At 42.9% G+C, this 14,336-nt stretch overlaps 1 protein-coding gene across 1 annotated transcript in view; it reads right to left on the bottom strand.

Moving 5' to 3' along the window:
* The window catches only part of BASP1 (brain abundant membrane attached signal protein 1), an 84,534-nt gene extending 70,809 nt beyond the window's left edge, over positions 1 to 13,725 (bottom strand). Inside the window, exon 1 of the mRNA XM_063129745.1 lies at positions 13,508 to 13,725. The gene's annotated coding sequence lies outside the window, so the exon portion shown is untranslated. The remainder of the gene's footprint in view (positions 1 to 13,507) is intronic.
* Between the last annotated feature and the right edge of the window lie 611 nt (positions 13,726 to 14,336).

Here is a 14,336-nt window from a genome sequence, read left to right as displayed (position 1 = left end):
TCCACCCTAAAGCATCCCTGACAGATGGTTGTCCAGCTGCTTCTTGAAGGCCTCTAGTGTGGGAGAGCCCACAACCTCCCTAGGTAACTGGTTCCATTGTCATACTGCTCTAACAGTCAGGAAGTTTTTCCTGATGTTCAGCCAGAATCTGGCTTCCTTTAACTTGAGCCCATTATTCCACATCCTGCACTCTGGGAGGATCGATAAGAGATCCTGGCCCTCCTCTGTATGACAACCTTTTAAGTATTTGAAGAGTGCTATCATGTCTCCCCTCAATCTTCTCTTCTCCAGGCTAAACATGCCCAGTTCTTTCAGTCTCTCTTCATAGGGCTTTGTTTCCAGACCCCTGATCATCCTGGTTGCCCTCCTCTGAACACGCTCAGGCTTGTCTGCGTCCTTCTTGTATTGTGGAGCCCAGAACTGGACACAATACTTTAGATGAGGCCTAACCAGGGCCGAATAGAGAGGAACCAGTACCTCACGTGATTTGGAAGCTATACTTCTATTAATGCAGCCCAAAATAGCATTTGCCTTTCTTGCAGCCATATCACACTGTTGGCTCATATTCAGCCTCTGATCTACAACAATTCCAAGATCCTTCTCATTTGTAGTATTGCTGAGCCAAATATCCCCCATCTTGTAACTGTGCATTTGGTTTCTATTTCCTAAATGTAGAACTTGGCATTTATCCCTATTAAATTTCATTCTGTTGTTTTCAGCCCAGCACTCCAGCCTATCAAGATCACTTTGAAGTTTGTTTCTGTCTTCCAGGGTATTAGCTATCCCACCCAATTTTGTGTCATCTGCAAATTTGATAAGCATTCCCTGCACCTCCTCATCCAAATCATTAATAAAACTGGGCCCAGGACTGAGCCCTGCGGTACCCCACTCGTTGCCTCTCCCCAGTTTGAGAAGGTTCCATTGATAAGTACTCTTTGAGTCCGATTCTGTAGCCAACTGTGAATCCACCTAATAGTTGTTCCATCTAGCCCACTTTTAGCTGGTTTGTTAATCAGAATGTCATGCAGTACTTTGTCAAAAGATCCACAGATCTTTGCATTTATAGCCATCCTCTCTTTTGCAACTTTTATCCAAGCACTGCAAAACCTCTCCAAATTTTGCATTTCGTTACAGTGGGGTATTAAAGTTGTTGTGGCAACTGTCACAGTGGCACAACTCAAAAGGGCCCAGGAGCTGGGACAACCACCAAGGCCTTTGCATTTGCTATGGGAGGAGGAAGAGATGTCTCCATGTGATCTGGTATGGTGTTCTGTACAGCTTCTGGGAGTGACTGAAATCTGGAGTTGTCTAGCAAGCAGTAGCTATAATAGTCTCACTGAGGCAATAAACCCTAAGTTACTGATTGCAGCTAGGAGCTAACAAAATGGAATGGCCCAGTTTACAAAAAAAATAAAATAAAAATCCCTCCACATAGAAAACTAGATGTCAAGGAGAAGGGTGCAAGATCAGTCTTCTTTTCCCTGACATGGCTATTTTTCTATGTGAAGCGTTGCTTTTGTTTTTATTTTTTGGTGAAGGAGCTTTCCGTTATGTGAGCCCCCAGTACAGTCTGAATCCACATGGATTTTGTTTTTAAAATACTAGCCACAGTAGTGCATGTACTGGTAACTTCCAGATTAGACTACTGCAATGCACTCTACGTGGGGCTGCCCTTGAAGATGACTCTGAAGTTGCAGCTAGTGCAAAATACAGCAGCTAGACTGCTGACCAGTACATCTCATAGAGACCATAAAGGAATTGCACTGGCTGCTTATTCGCTTCCGGACAGAATTCAACATCTTGGTAATGACATTTAAAGGTCTAAATGGCTAGGGACCTCAATTCATATATAGGGACGCCTCTCCCTATATATGCCTGCCTGAGATATGAGATATGTTGGAGGAGCCCTCCTCCACATCCCACCAACACAAGACATCCCACAACACAACCATCTCACCCCCAGCTGCAACTTTTTTTGGGGACTGGGAGCTTAAGAGGCAGGCTCCTGCTACTCGGGATTGTGTCCATCTGATCCAGTCAGGAGAGGAAGCCTACAAAGCAAGGGGCCAATCAGGGGCTGCTGTTGTCGTGCCTTGGGGGTTTGCCTAGTCTGCGGAACCTCCCAACTGCCTCCTAGCAGACTCAGGCCCCCAGCACAGACCCATCTCACTCCCAGCTGCAACATCTTTTTGGGACTGGGAGCTTAAGAGGCAGGCTCCTTTGGGGGCGTGTCCGCCACCAGCGGGGTCACCACTGAAGGGGCTGACACCAAGGCGAGGGCCTCTCCCTTGTTTGTTTTGTTTTCTACCTCTACTGACGTATAATTTTGTTGTGTATTTTAAACTTTTTCTTTCTTTTTTTTTTACATTTCTTTTCCTCTGTTTTAAAATGTATGTTTTAAACTTTGTAATACCGCCTTGAGGCCCAGTATTGGGCAAAAGGCGGGATACTAATAATAATAATAATAATAATAATAATAATAATAATAAGCAATGGTAGGATGTGGGAGAGGGTTTTCTCTGTTGTGGCACCCCACTTGTGGAATACCCTCCCCTTGGAGGCCCAACTGGCACCAGCACTGGCTTCATTTCGGCACCAAGTTAAGACATGGCTTTTTAACAAAGCCTTTGACGGCTAAATTCACCAAGCCTGTACATAGTTTTAATTTAGGGTGACCATACGAAAAGGAGGACAGGGCTCCTGTATCTTTAACAGTTGCATAGCAAAGGGAATTTCAGCAGGTGTCATTTGTATATATGAAGAACTTGGTGAAATTCCCTCTTCACCACAACAGTTAAAGGTGCAGGAGCTATACTAGAGTGACCAGATTTAGAAGAGGGCAGGGCACCTGCAGCTTTAACTATTGTGAGGAAGAGAAAAATTCACCAGGTTCTCCATATATACAAATGACACCTGCTGAAATTCCCTTTCCCTTTTCACTGTTAAAGATACAGGAGCCCTCTCCTCCTTTTCATATGGTCACCCTATTTAATTGTTTTAATTGGTTTTACTGTTTTTAAATTCTATACTGGTTTTTAGCTTATTAATGGTTTAATTTGTTTTTAGCTGTGTATATTTATTGTTTTATATTGTTTGTATGATTTTATCTGTATGCTGCCTTGAGATCCTTGTGATATAGGGCGGGATACAAATGTTTAAATAAATAACTAAATCAAGCCAAAAGTCAGGAATGTTTAGTAACCTGATTTCAGTGGGAGAGATTTAAATAAACCTGTCCCCACTGAAATTAATGAAATTTAAATGTACTTAAATGTGTCTGGATTGTGGCCATTCATAGATATTAACTATGGACATTTGCATATTTTTGCTTATATGCTAACTGGCCATTTCGCATTTGTTGGTAACAACTAAATCTTCATTCTGTGTTCTTCCAAACTCTCAGGAAAGATTGTTTATTTTTCAAAAGTAGAAAAACCGCAGGATTAAACACATTGTACAAACAGGAACCATTCCATTTATTTGTTTCACTTGTCCTGCAAAATCAACAGATACAGTTTGAAACTATTCAAATGTATCTCACTCAGAATAAGATGTTGAGATGCTATCAGTATCTGGAAGACAGGAAAATTGCGGCATGTGCAATCTTAGGGCTCATCTACACCAAACAGGATATTCCACTATGAAAATGGTATGAAAGCAGTATATAAAAGGCAGGAGCCACACTACTGCTTTATAGTGGTAATGAAGTGCACTGACAACTGATGACAACTGATGGGGCCCATGACACATCTACACCAAGCAGGATATTCCACTATGAAAGTGGTATGAAAGCGGTATATGGTATGTGTCTATGGGCCCCAACAGCTGTCAGTGCACTTCAGTACCACTATAAAGCAGTAGTATGGCTCCTGCATTTTATATACCGCTTTCATGCCACTTTCATAGTGGAATATCTGCTTGGTGTAGATGAGCCCTTAAAATTCTTCGGGGGGGGGCGGAGATTAATCTTACAAGCACTTTCTATTCTCCATAGGCATCTTTTTCTTACTATATTATATTCTGAGACCATTTCTTAATGCATTAAGCCTCCATTACGTTGCAGATGGTTTCTGTTTTCAAATCTCAGATGCTTTTAGGAATTTGTTCCTTGACTTCAACCCTGGCTGCAGTTCGCATTTACAGGCAATACAAAGGCCAAACAGTTCTCTCTCCCACTCCCCAACACAGTTCTATCTCTCAAGAACTTAATCCAACACGTTCAGCCTTTGGAAGGGATTGCTATCTAGAAGGAAGACATCTGCTCTAGCTTTTTCCTGTTTTTCAAATGTTTTCCCCATAAGATGGAGACAAAATCAGAGAGAAAAAGAAGATATCAACAAGTACATGTGATGTCCCTAGGAAAAATATTTTTTTGTTGTTTCTTTTATTAGCTGATGGGACTCGATAGTTTAATAGGCTGAAAATCTATTGTTTGTTTTTGAGCATATAACGTTAAAGATTTCCATTAGTGTATGTTTTCTCATATTTTATTTGAAAAATAAACAGAGAAATTGCATTACTTCCAAGTGTTATGCAGTAAATTACACACACACACACACACACCAGAAAATCTAATATGGAAAGCAGCTAGGGACAGTATTACCAACAGCAGTAATTCACACACATTAGTATGCCACAAGAGAATTGCTGATGTGCCACAAGGAATAAATTAATTAAATAATTAAAGGCTCTGTGATCCCGAAGTACCTGCCAGGCCCAGCATCAACACCTGACTTCTTAGAGCATCTGTTGAGGCTTCATTGCCCCAGCAGGGCCACTAGCAATGACACCTGCTCTGGGCTGTTCTTGCCAGGAGAGCCTTCATTTTAATTTCGCACAATGCTCTAGAGTGACACTACATAAAGCACTGGGACATTCTGGGAAATTAAAATCGCAGCTCCCAGCCCCCCTTGGAATAATGCTGCTACTGCCAAATAAGCCCATGTCCAAGTTGAGGTTTAGACGCCCCCACCAGGCACTTTGCCTAGGGCGCCTCAAACCTGGAGCCAGCTCACAGGGGAGGCTGCCTGTTGCATCAGTGCATGATTCACTGTTCTGCCCTTATCACTTTCTAATTGGCCTCTGCTGGAACTAGGTAATTCTGCCTCTTCTATGCACGAGGTGGGACTGGACCATTCCACCATGACGAGACTGCTTCTAACAGGAGGCAAAATGGGTGGTCACCTAAGGCACCAAGTGATTTAGGGCACCAAACAAGCCCCAGGCAGGCAGCAGTAATGGTGGAAAGCACTGAATTGGTCAATCCAGCTGCAACTGTGCACCATTTTATATCACAGTATTTCCTCTAGTGTGTGAGGCAGCAAGCTGAACCAATTAGGTTGCTAATGTTGGAGGGGTGCACATCCAATGAAGGTATTGCGATGGATAGAGGCCTCATGAATCCATCTCATGCTGTTCAGGAACTAACAGTGAAAGTGTTGGAGTTCATGTGTCAAAACTGTACCTTGCCTAAGGCACCCAAATACGTTGAGATGGCCCTGCTTGTATGCAACAAGTGCCCAACGTCTGCTTTTCCTAGAGCTTTGGGAGAAGGTGGGTTTGAAACAGAGAAATAACAGGGGAAGGAAGAGGCGCTTGATCTTCTCCCATCAAGTTTCCTACCCCAATCCTCACAATGGCTTCTCCACCCCCAGGGGGTAATTCCATTCACAACTTAGAAAAGGTCTGGATTGGGCCCCCAGGCCTGAAGTTCTACAACTCAGATCCAGAGGGCCATAGATTCCCTGGCCCTGGTTTAAACACTCCATTTCTCCCCATCACTTTTCCACTCCTGATCTTTCTCCCAAAGTTGCTTTCTTCTAGGAAAAACAACTCTTCAGCTTTTGTTACATGCAATCACATGTAATGTGCAGTTTGAAACTATGGCCAAAGCTAGACCTAAGGTTTATCCTGGGATCACCCAGGGTTCGCCCCTGCCTGAGCTCTGGATCCCCTGTGTATCACCTAGATGAACAGGTTTGACCCCTGGACGATCCAGGGATAAACCTTAGGTCTAGCTATGGCCTAAGTCTCTACTACTGTTCACTCCATAATGTGAGTTAGAATTCTTTGCCTCTTTACCCTTTACAATAAGAACATCACCAATTCCTTTAGACTTCAAGTCTTCAGGCAGGGCTTGCTCTTTTTAACTTCATTACTGTGCAGTGCCTACTGATTTGATATGCTTTATAAAACAATAAATATGATTAGTACCACAGCCACCCAGTGAGATTCATGAGCCTGCAGCTCCTTTCTCCTATCCTACTGAGAAGGCTGCCTCCTACAGCTCAAGGCAACTTGTATCTAAATCAACTTGCCTGTCTTGCTGGCTTTGCTCCTTCTTCAAAACCATTTCATGACCTTACTCCTTACCTTACCATCCCTAATGCAATGGATGTACCTGTTTTTGCAAATAATGTTCCATGAAATCAGGTGTAATGTTCATCAGCTTTAGCCTCAGGTCAGGATTAGTGATCATCCTGTTTCTGTATTTGGTCAGGGCCTCCTTAGCTTCTTCAGTAATCCAGGTCTGGTCAAAATGGCCTCAATTTCCGTTGTCAGAGAAAATAAATCAAATGCAAGATCAAGAACAGATATTCTCAACTGTTTCACAACCTTTCCATAGACCACTTCAGTGGAGCTTATGGAATATTTGTGGTTCATGGACTGCTGTTTGAGAATCTCTGTTCTGAACTGTAAATGGAAAGGCTACCATCATAGCACATATCTGCACCTGATACATGGTAAAATCCTCCTCCCACTTGGCAGAATGATAGAGATGTCCAAGCTACCTTAGGGTGAGACTGCTCACCCCAGGTACCTTCATTACTTGAATGAGCTCACCATCATGTCATGGTGCCAGCACTGCCTAGGCTCCAGTCACACCTAGTTTGGCCTGGTCCCCAACCAAACACACTAGATTAGATAGGGATCCCCATTATCTACCTCTCTTAGGAATGTCTAGTTCTCCATTCCTGTGCTTTAACATATACGGGAATTTATCACACGCGGTCCAACAATCACACTGAGGGTCTCCATGCCACTGCTGGTAGTGTAAAGACTAGGTGCTTTATAGTGGCGCTCCATGTGATAAAGGACTTCTAAGTGTTATGGAAGCAGACTGGAGGCTATGCCACAAGAAGCCAGGTTTGCTATCATCCCCATGGCACCTGTAATGTGTCCACATGACACCTATAACATGTCTTGAGGCTAAATTTCTCCCCATTATCTCAAAAAATGGTTGTAGTATATGGGGCCCTAGTCATAGTGGGATTACAGAGAGAGATAACTAGACTAGAAATTTCATCACTAGCTTAAGGTCATAGTGGAGAATAAAGAACATGCAGAAGAAGGACTTCTAAATGCATAAAGCCTTACATAACAGGCAGGTATTGAATCAGTGATTTATTTCAAAAAAATGAAGGTGCAAGAGGAGAGATCAACCACCTCTGAAACTTCAGGTGTGTGCAGGCTAACCCTATTACTCAAGTAGTGGGATTTAAAAACAAACCAGCAAACAAAAAACACTTTTGCAAATGCCCAGATGTTAATTCACATTTTCTGAGATGAAGCATGAGCACTGGAAACCTAAGGCAGAACCCTGGTTTAGATTAAGGCATAAATGGAACCTGTTTTTCAAAGCTCAAACCTTTCTAAAGTCTAGTGGTTGCACTTATTCCAAAATCTTTGTGAAAATGTATGGTGCAATCCTGATGAAAGTGGGAGATTTGAGAGGGGCAGTAATAGCGATAGAATGACAGCCTTAGGTAGGGTAGCTGGATTGTAGTTCTTAAATTTTAACAGAAACTTAGTGTCCCCTTATTAGACCTTCAGAAGATATAACGGACTTCAGAGCAATTCAGTTACACTTTATCCATAGTGTTTGAAATTTTGATCTACAGATTCAGTTTGCAAATAAACGTATATAGCATTTGTATTTTTCAGTAGCTATTCAATCTCACCACTCTTCACGACAGAACCTGTTTCCTGCTAAGAATGGAAAGGCCTGCATTGTGTGTTGCATCCCAAAGCTATCTGTACATCATGATGGGGAGGTAATAGAGTTGTGCTTAAACATCACTTCCAGATGTTTAATTTACTAATTAGAAAAAGGAAAAGATATACCAACAATGGCCATATATCTGAACTAGCCAGCTACAAGGGTATAGTGAGTCTGTCAAGATTCACTAGTCAGCAGTCACTAGTCACTAGTCACTATTCTGCCTTCCCGGGAAATTTTACAAACCTTTCAACTGCCAAACATTTGCTTGATTTACACAATACTGTATATTCTGATCAAGTGCATTGATTCCAATCCAGAATATACTAATAGAATTTTAAACATTTTGTCACAAATGAGAGGGGCACAGAACAAGGAAGAACAAGGAAGAAAGGCAGACATGGCACATGGGACAGGCGCAAGGAGGGGGACTAGGGTCTAGAAGAACATAGAAAGTCCACCTAAGGCTCCATTTAATTTCTGAGTCACTTGCACAAACTCTCCTTGGAAGCCATATGGGCTAGAAACATGATATTTTCAAACAAAATCAGTAAAATCCTAGGCTTTCAGTAGGCGAAATTTTGCAAATCAAGATCAGGCCTATGGAATTAGAGATTTACTGGAGTATGACAAACAGTTAAATTCCAACCAAGTTTTCTTAGAAGGAACTCATGTTGATTTATATTGGATTTATACTGGAAGTGTTCCCTATGCACACTTATGTGAAAGTAAACCACTTTGAACTCAGTGGGGCTTAAATCTGAGTAAGCTTGCAGGATCAGGCTACATGACTTCTCCAAATCACACTTACCAGGAATTAACTCCCATTGAACTCAGGCCACAGCTAGACCTAAGGTTTATCCTGGGATCATCCAGGGTTCACCCCTGCCTGAGCACTGGATCCCCTGTGTGTCACCTAGAGGAACAGGTTTGACCCCTGGACGATCCAGGGATAAACCTTAAGTCTAGCTATGGCCTAAGTGGGAGCTACTTCCAAATAAGCATACTTAGACCTTGGCTGTTAGCTGTTAACAATTATGAGAGAACAGCTTCATCAGTCAACTCACACTACATCCTAAACATATTATGTGAAAGCAAGTTCCACTCATTACAATGAGATGTACTTCTGATTGTTATGTTGAGGATATGAGAGCCAGTCATTTAGCCAGGAGCGACATTACTAAAGAGGTAAAGAGAAGTTATGACGGGAGAGGAGGTTTCCATTTTATACTTTGGGTTTCAGCAAATATGAAGTTTTTAAAAAAGACTTCTGTTTTCTACATATAAGAACTTTTTTCTAAGTACAACTGCACACTGCAAAAATGCTTAGTTAACAGATCACAATGTCAACTGTAACAAGGAACTGCAAGAAAGACAGAAAACTACAGGACACTTTAAGAAATAATTTTTATTGGTAACTTCTAGTTGCAGTTACTACTGCTTCCATCTTGGTGGAGGGCGATGATTTCAGAAAGTACATGTCCTTGGTGTAATTTTGGAGGGGCTCTTAGAGCTTAATTGCTCTTATCTTAACAATCTCTTTTTAAACACATCACATTTAGAGAGGGTCGGGGAAACCAGCAAGAGTAGAAACACTCTTACATACAGAATGTTTGAGCAAGTTTAGACCATTTGAGCAAGATTTTAACAGCTTGCAATCGGGATATGTAGTCTCAGACAGCTCGGTTTTGCAGAGACCAATGTTGTGCACTTCCCCAACAGTTATTTCACTAACAAATTTCCTGTATTACCCAATCAGCTGTTTGTACATGTTAGCACATGTCAAAGTAAGTGAGGAAGAGGGAGAGCTCAATGGTAGGGAGACCACAGTGGTTTCCTGTTAGCCGTTTTAGACAGGAGAGTGTAGCCTTCTGCACCTGAAAGTAAAATCCTCAACATGTAGAGATGCAAATGTTTATTCTGGAATAAAACTGGGGGGGGGGTACTTAATTAATATGCAGAACCTCTAATAGAGGACCACAGCAAGTGGTGAGGCACTTACTTCCCTTCTATTCATGCTCCTTCTTCTTCCAAAACTACTGTTTCTATTTTCTTTTTCAGTATCCAAACCATGGGTGCTGATTCAGGAAGGTGGGACAATAACCCACCGCCCATATTTCATGTTAGAGCATGTGCAGTTGTTTCTCAGAAGGGCCTATATATTTGGCCAACTCCCTGATATACCGTATTGACCAAATACTGGGCCTAAGTATGCCAAAAACCTAAATCTTTCTGCTCTTTGAGTTGTTGATGTTTTTAAGATGATTGCTTGACCTGTGTTTTGCTATAGCTATTATGAGGTATTGGGGGGGGCGGTCAGAACAAATGCTCTCAAAACATATGACTTTTTATTTTGGAAATGTAATATTTCCAACAGTAGACTTTCCAACTTGGTGAGAATCTGGCCCCACCCTTGAGTAAAGTATCTTCCCCCTGGCCCAGACTGAAATCTGGTGGCTTTCAGCTACACTCTGTCAGTAGTTTGCTATGTCCTGTAGCCACGGCAATAAACTGTTGACTGATTGATTCTGAGGCCTGTGGACAGAGATTACCCAAACAGCATTCCAAGAGATAGTGTTCCATTGGCCCAACTACATCTGTATTTAATTGGGCCTAGAAGTGGTGATTTTCTTCAGAAGTGACAGTTTCTCTCTCTTAGTAAATCTTGGGTGATGCTTGAAAATTCAGTCAGTACACTCCTATTATTTCCTCTAGAAAACCAGATTTGTCCAGGGTGAGAATCGATATTTGTATGGGCTTCCCATATGGTAAGAAAAATATCACCACACAGAGAATTATGTTTAAACTGTCATCTCAATCCACCCACTGGGTGTAGAATTCATTTGTACATCTCAATCTGTCGTATCTAAGCAAATGTTACTTGTGCAAAACCTTCCCCTGGCCCTTATTAATTGAAAAAGGAAACTCCCATAACCTACTATATGTCAAAATTTTCACCAGGAACCAAACTGCAACCCTATTATAGATTACCAAAATACTCTGGAATAAACTCAATCATCTGTATCATCCTGCCAAGATGTAAAAGAGGTTTTTTTTACCACACGTCTCTTGCAGACGTGTGGGGAAATGGCAGCCTGCATCCACCCGGCATCTTGATAAATCACATTCGTCGAAATGAGTAGAGAGAAGAGAGGAAAGAAGAGAAACAGTGAACCAGATGTCAAGAGAAGACCACCCAAACAAGAGAGATTTTGAGTATCTCTTTTCATTTCCCCATCCCCGAGGAAAACATTATGAGAGAAAAAAACAGAAAAGGAGAAAGTGGAGAAATCTGGCAAGCAGCTCAAGTGCCTCCTATAGCAACAGCTTCTTCACAGTGACATTAAACGTGAAATTTAATTGCACTAGGTACACTCAAGTCACCTAATTGTCCTCTTCTAATGGATCCATCTAATTAGTGCTGTGTATCTAGTACCCTTAATGTTTGCAGACAAGATGGCCATCCTAGCAGATACTAGTCAGGGAGTGGAGGAACACAGTGAAATGGTTGCTCCTGTTCTCAGCACAATTGATTGAAGGCCATTTTGCAAGACACCAGAGAGTGAAAATTTATCAGAGCCTACACCCATTTTATTCATTTCTTTATCTTTATTTTTCATTATTCTAAGTTGCAGATATTGGAGGGGGGGAGGTACCACAGCAGAAAAGAAGTTGTGGTAGCAGTGTTACACTAATGACAATCTTAACAATTCTGCAATGCACAGGAATTTCCTCCTTTAATATTACACAATACTTCATTCCAGTGGGGCTGCACATTCGATGCAGGAGCTCAAATCCCCCAAACACGCATTTAAAACCAATGCAGCACTCAATAGTATGCTTATACAGGATGGATCTATTGGCAAATGGATTTCTTCCAATGCTGTCCTACAAGTCTTGAATGATCACTATCTCAAGACGCCTGCCTTTGTTTCACCAATTCTGATATGAGCCTGACTAACGATGGAGCGACTTGCCTCGGTCCTCTTCCACACCCTGCTCTCCCACGCATGCGCGAGATGAAGACAAAGGAATAGGTAATTACAGGAGACTTTCATTCATTTCCTCTGCAGTACCGCAAAAGAGAACCCAAACCGGGGATTTTTCTCACCTAACTAGACGATGTGGCAGACGGTGTGTGCCAGGGCTCCTCAGAAAGCATCCTTTAAAGAAACGGTGGGATCTGAGCACTGCGTTTCTAGAGCCACTCTTTAAACGCTCGTTTTATTTGTGGTGATCCTGTGGATACCCAGCAGGGGTGGAGAATGAAGCATAACTGCAGAATCTATGATTAACAAGGAGCCACATTTGCTTGGGAGTATAAGAGCTGTTGGGATGTCAGGAGGCGGTTTTGGGTTTTTTTTTAATGAACATTCGGGGGGTGGGGTGAATGGGGGGGCTACGGAGATCCATGCAATATTTCTAATCTTAATAAAGGTTTAGAAGATACAATGGATCTTTGCGGGTTTATTTATTTCAAGAACCTCTTGTTTTCCAGCTTTTGCCTGGGCTTTACTAATTTGCATGTTACCATGGTGAGAGATTAAAATTGTTGCAGCGACTGCTGTCATGTCCTTTCTTCTTTTTAAAATCACACCCGCGACTGCTAATAAAACCATAAGCTCTTTTCTTCAGGGTCGCCTAAGCAGGAACCATCACGCTGTTTCACACCAGAATGGTGAAAATGGGCAGACGTCTCACCCCCTAACCCACCCTCCACCCCGCCCGCCCTCTACTAAAAATAAGATTGGAGGGGTTAATTTCTCTGTTTGACCAATATGCACGCACAGATCCGTTCGGAGTTTTCTCCAAAGTGCTCCACAGGTAACACCGTGAAAACCATCCTTTCAAACCCAAGCTCAAGGCTGCCGTTCCATGTTATCCGGCTCTCCACTCTCCCTCCTCCCTGTTTCTCCCCACTCCTCTACATGATCTTAACATGGATGTATTCCCCCCCCTCCCCACCGCCTCCTTATGCCATTTCTTCATATCATGGTCTGTAATTTTTCAAAAGAAGTCTGAAACATTTCCCAGCCCAGAAAGAGGGGCGGTGTGAGAAATTGTTTTATATATTATATATATGATCTATGCAAAGCCCCTCCACCCCGATTTTCCCATGCTCGCTCTCCATCATACAATCTCGCCAAAGACGCCTCGAATCTAGTACAGATTTCCCTACATATCTTACTCGCATCAATTCAGAGCTTTTCTCCCACAGAAAGCCGTGCTGAAAGCATGTGGACTACGGTACATAGGAAGCGACGCCCCAAATGTGCTTCTCCCTCTACTATAGCTCTATTATGATGCTGTTGTTGGGTTTTTAAAAAAATGTAAATTGCACATTATTACAACCCCCCAACCCCCTTTAAATGTTTGAGATAACCATGTAGAAAAAGGTTTGCGGGGGGGGAGGTGCGGGGGGGGGGAGAGAAAAGAATCCGAATCGAATGGGGGTGTAAACCAACGTCTCAATCAAGGCTCCGATGGCGATGAAGCGGCGGCTCTTACCTTCTTCCTTCGCTCCTCTGTCCCCCTTTGTGTGGGTGCTTGTGTGGTCTGGGGTCACAAAGAGAGAGAGAGAGTCCCGGCTAGCCCTGTTGCCCACTGAGTCGCCGGAGATCTCCCTCGCTCGGCTGCTGGGAGTGGAGTGGAGTGGCTGGAGCTGGCTGATTGGAGCAACGCCGGCGCCGCCGCTACTGCTACTGCTGCCTCTGCACTTCTCCCTCCCTCCCGCTTCTCTGTGACAGTCTGTGGGCAGTTCAAAAGCCACACATGCGCGCGCGCACGCACGCACACACACATACGCACACGCAACGGGTTTGTTGGTCCCCCCCACCCTTCTTCTTTTATTTAATTATTTCTTTCTCTTCCCCACCCCTCCGTAGCACCCCACCCACCCCCTCCGATCCGCTGTAAAAGATGCTCTCGCTCGCCCTTAGGGGGCGTCCTGAAGCCAAGGTTTTAAATATTGGCTTTGCCGGTGCCAAGAGGAGTCTTGTTTTGGAAGGTGCATAAACATACCTTGTGAGCTTCAAACCCCCCACGTGAAGGGACAGACTGAAAATAATATATATATATATATATATATTTTAAAAAGGATCTCTCCTGCTGGATTTCTCCTCCTTTCTCAAGAGATCTTTCAGAGGTAGTTGGTACTTTTCCCCCCTTTCCATATTGAAAAGCCTGAGGATTATTACTATTATTTTATACGCGTGGTTATTATTGTTGATCTCCTGGCGCTAGCACCTTTTGCCACTGGTTTGGAAATGAGAGAGAGCAACAAAAGAACTTCCACGCTCCCTTGGCTTCTCTGCAGGAGCGACAGCTCACAGCCTGG

Source organism: Elgaria multicarinata, chromosome 7 (genome assembly GCF_023053635.1).
Source record: "Elgaria multicarinata webbii isolate HBS135686 ecotype San Diego chromosome 7, rElgMul1.1.pri, whole genome shotgun sequence".
NCBI classification, from domain to species: domain Eukaryota; kingdom Metazoa; phylum Chordata; class Lepidosauria; order Squamata; family Anguidae; genus Elgaria; species Elgaria multicarinata.
The sequence above is the reverse complement of the archived record's forward strand: the minus strand, read 5'-3'. Positions and strand labels throughout refer to the sequence as shown.